Here is a 4,227-nt window from a genome sequence, read left to right as displayed (position 1 = left end):
AGATATACTAGGATTGAACAAAGAAGTAAATATATTGTGGACAATGAGAGCAGGGTTAATCACTGTAGGAGAAAGAACTTACAAACAAGGGGGAAAGCTAAAATGAACCTCTTGGTGCTGGATTGTAATTAGAGGTAACAGTATCAATTCATATTTTTCATTAGCTAGCTAGGTAGGTGGTAGATGATAGGTAGATAGATAGATAGATAGATTAGATAGATAGATAGATAGATAGATAGATAGATAGATAGATAGATAGATAGATATAGATATGTGGTTATATGTAGGAGTTGGTATAAATAGATATATTTTTTAGCTCTGTCCACTGAGAGAGACTTAGGAGCAGTGAGACATCAATAGCACCTAGGTCTTGGTTTCTGAGTGAGGGGGACCAAAGTTTTGCCACCCTAAAACTGCCTTTTGGGATATTGATCTTAAGCTGGTTATTAAGACAAAAAAAGACTCAGAAAGAACCTTTGACCCTCCCTCTTTTCTGCCTAAGAGATTCAAATGGAAAGCTTGCTCTAGGAAGGAAATTTTAGGATATTCATCTCAGCCTAATTTGAAATAAGTATGACGGATGGGAGGGCTCTAGGCAGGGGCTTGGTAGCTGGATCACCCGTTCCATTGTTTCTGGGTTGCCTAGCAAAAATTGACCTGCCATGTATGTTCTGCTCTTCCTCAACTACTGTAAATTGCCAATTTCCTTTAAAATCTCAGGCCCCGGACCCCCTTTCTTCTGTGTCTAAAATGTCATGTGTACCCCATTTTATCTCACAGTCTTGGGGAATTTTCTTGCTTGTGTGAATTCCCTGTTAGCACATATTAAAAATATGATTTTCTCTTGTTAATCTGTTTCTGTTAATTTGATTATTAGCCCAGCTAGAAACTGAGAAGGAGGGAGGAAAAGTTTCATATATATTTTTTTAGCCCCCACATAAACGTCATTTTCCAATAAAAGGAGCCAGGGCTTCTTGGAGAAATAGTTGACTGTGGGACCGAGGCAGAGAAAATACGAAATAAACCTGGAATATCTTGTAATGCCAGGAAGTAAGGAAGTGCTTTAAAAAGGATGGGGGCATGTTGAAAGGACAGAGTCAACCTGAAGGAGCTTCCAATGGCCAAAGTTGGAACAATTTTAGCAATAAAATAATGCTGGTATTGAATTATAATCCATATAATAAGTTAAATATCCATTAAAATTCCGATATAAATAATGAACGAACGAATGAATGAATGAGGGAGGGAGAGAGGAGGGCAGCTCATAGAAATCATTAAGTGAACACCATGAAAATAATTGTTGTAAGTAAGATTTGTGAGCAGGTGCTAAAGTTGAGGAGAAATATGATGTTTCCATAATCTCAAATGATCTCCTCTAAGATATTTATTAATTAGCAAGGGAAAAGCAGTAATTTTTCAATGAAAAACTCAGTACGCAGCACTTTATGATCAAGGTAAAGATTAATGGATGCATCGCCAGCATGTACCCCTTGATAAGATGAACCAAGAATGACACATCTCTTCTGTGAAATTCTTGCAAAATTGCATAACCTCATCCTAATCATGAGAAAACATTAGAGACACCCACACTTAAGGAGGTTATACAAAATGACTGGCAAAAGCGTCAAGGTCATGAATGGTAAGGAGAGACCTGAAGGGACTGTCACAGGTTAGGAGAGACTCAATGACATAATGCAGTGTGGCATCATGGAAAAGCAAAAAGACATCAGTCAATAGCATTGTGTTCTTTTTAATTTCCTGTTTTTGATAATCGTATTATAGTAAATATTAACATTAGGGGAAGCTGGATAAAACATACATGAGAGCACTCTATAGTAGTTTTGCAAAGTCTAAAATTATTTCAAAATTTAAAAATTTTTTAAAAAATTACTGACTTAGGGCAGTGGGCAGGGGACAAGTGTCCCAGGGCCTCTTCTCTCTACCCTACCCCATGTTCCAGCCCAGAGCACCCACGTTTGTTTTCTTTTGTTCATGTCACAAGATGTCAGACCCTGAGATGATCAGCCCATCCTCAGAAAAGGCTCTGGTGCCAGAGAGCAGGAATTCTGACTGGAACGTTCTGGTGCCAGATCACCCTCACAGTGTGCTTTTTTGCACCTGCTCTTTATGGTCAGTTCTCCACATGGGCCCATAAAGTCTGCTCAAAACAGAAAACAACTCAAGTTACTCCCCGGATCAACATTCTCCAAGGGCTTCCCTTCTCACTTAGAATGAAATCCCAAAGCCAAAGTCCATATCCATGCCCCAAGATCCCACGTGACCTGCTCCTGGCCACCTCTGCATTTGTCCCCTCAGCTCACTCTGCCTTAGCCACTGGGGCTTTCTTACTGTTCCTCCAACAAGCCAAGCACACTTCCTCTGCATTTGCTGTCCCTCTGCCTGAAAAGCTCTGTTCCCCAGTGACTGCCTGGCTGCCGCTTCCTCAGTCAGGTGTCTGCTCAGCGACACCTCCTCTGACAGGACTTGGGTGGCCACTCCCTCTCCCCTTAGCATACTTTTGTCTTCCTTTGTACCACTTTGTACAACCTGACATCATACTACACATGTAAAATCTGGTTTTTACTGATGGTGTGCCCCTTTGCTGTGGAGCATGCTTGCAGTAGTGTCCTTTCCTGGGCTGGCTCTGTGCCTGGCTCCTGGATGGCACTCAGCAACTCCTCTGAATTTCGTGTGTCTGTGTGTACACCTTTGTATGTGTGTGTACACCTATATATGTGTAGGCATCTGTCGTAGAGGAAAGACACTTCCATGCCATGACCACTGCCTGCGCACTGCTGCACCTGCCAGCTAGCCCCAGGACAAAACAGAGATTGCTTCCCTTAAACCCCCTCAAAGACTGTCTGGTTGACCCCTCTCTTGTGCCCCACAGCCTGCTGACTTGTGGTGGTTCCTGGAACAGGATGTTGGCCCACCCAAAGAATCCCTCCCTGATTCTGCCCAGGCTTGGAAGTCACACAGGCCTTCGAGGTCTTTACCGGCTTGGGAAGTCACCTGGCTCCTGGGACCGTCAGGTTTTTCCACTGGGGAAGAGTATTATGGCCTCTTTCTGGACAGGGGAAGAGTATTATGGCTTCTTCTGGACTGAAGCAGCAGCCCCTTACAGGTCAGCAGAGGGCCTGGCACATGGTAAGCCCAGGGAAAACTAGCTATTCTTCTAGCTGGTAGGAAAGCCTGCCTCATGCCTCACACACAACTCCCATGCATGTTAACCACTGCCTCTACCTCATTCATTCAATATCTATTCATACACTGTCTCTCAAAAGACCACTGGGTGTTGAGTAGGGTTGCCAGATTCAACAAATCAAAATATAGGTCACTGTGTTAAATATGAGTTTCAGCTAAACTATGAATTACTTTTTTAGTGTAATATGTCCTGAATAATACATACACTGTTGGGACATATTTATGCTAAAACATTATTTGTCATGTATCTGAAATTCAACTTTAACTGGGCACTGTTGTATCTGGCAAACCTAGTCTTGAAGTACAGCAACTGGGCACTGCCTCCAGCTGTCTGTGTCCACTTCCCCAGGGTACTTCCCACAGGACATGGCGTATAACTGAGTGATAAAAACTTCGATTTTGCATATGTGCTGGGTTTAGTCTTCAAGACATGGTCTCTATAGATACAAGCTTAATCGTTTACCTACTATGTTGAGTGACAACAAGGAAATGGTCACTAACAACATTTGATTGTCTAAAGTATGTGAAGAACTGCTTCAAATATTATAGGGCCTTGTCCCTAAAGAGTTTTGGTTTCATAATGGGAAAATAAGTTTCAGAAAAATGTCAGAATCAATGAGTTAATGAAGAGCCCTTTCAAATTTGTATATAGAATCTGATATCAACTTTTTAAATGTATGCATAGAAGAGAGAATGGAGGGAACACATCCACATATATTTGGATAATTATGGGTTGTTATAATATAGCTCCAATGTCATCAGCCTTACCAGCTCATGCAAGTGAATGGAGCCATGTTAACAAACACAATCAAAAGGCCTGGTTTTTACTGATGTGTTTACAGGGACTCCTGGCCCCTTGGCAGTGATCTGCACCAGGTGCTTCTGAGAGTTCCCAGCGGGGTGTTTTTCCAGTTGCTCCCAAACCAGTTTGCAAGCTCTAGTTGCCCCACAATGTGCCCTCCATTTCTAGTTCCCCCTCACTAGTTTCGGCCATCACATAGCTACTTGAGGACCCAGTGTCCT

The 4,227-nt window shown here is 42.3% G+C and overlaps 1 protein-coding gene across 4 annotated transcripts in view; it reads right to left on the bottom strand.

The window, feature by feature from the left end:
* Positions 1-4,227, bottom strand: part of CFAP221 (cilia and flagella associated protein 221) — a 96,357-nt gene that overhangs the window by 12,483 nt on the left and 79,647 nt on the right. Inside the window, exon 24 of one of the 4 annotated variants that reach the window (XM_023534138.1) lies at positions 2,140-2,158. The exons of 2 other annotated variants lie outside the window; for them this stretch is intronic. The gene's annotated coding sequence lies outside the window, so the exon portion shown is untranslated. Of the gene's footprint in view, positions 1-2,139; positions 2,162-4,227 lie in introns of those variants that run through there. One more of the 4 variants, XM_023534139.1, reaches the window with a different exon arrangement.

This window comes from Pteropus vampyrus, unplaced genomic scaffold (genome assembly GCF_000151845.1).
Source record: "Pteropus vampyrus isolate Shadow unplaced genomic scaffold, Pvam_2.0 Scaffold120, whole genome shotgun sequence".
Lineage (NCBI taxonomy): Eukaryota > Metazoa > Chordata > Mammalia > Chiroptera > Pteropodidae > Pteropus > Pteropus vampyrus.
Note: the sequence above shows the minus strand (reverse complement) of the source record. Positions and strands in the feature narration are given on the sequence as shown.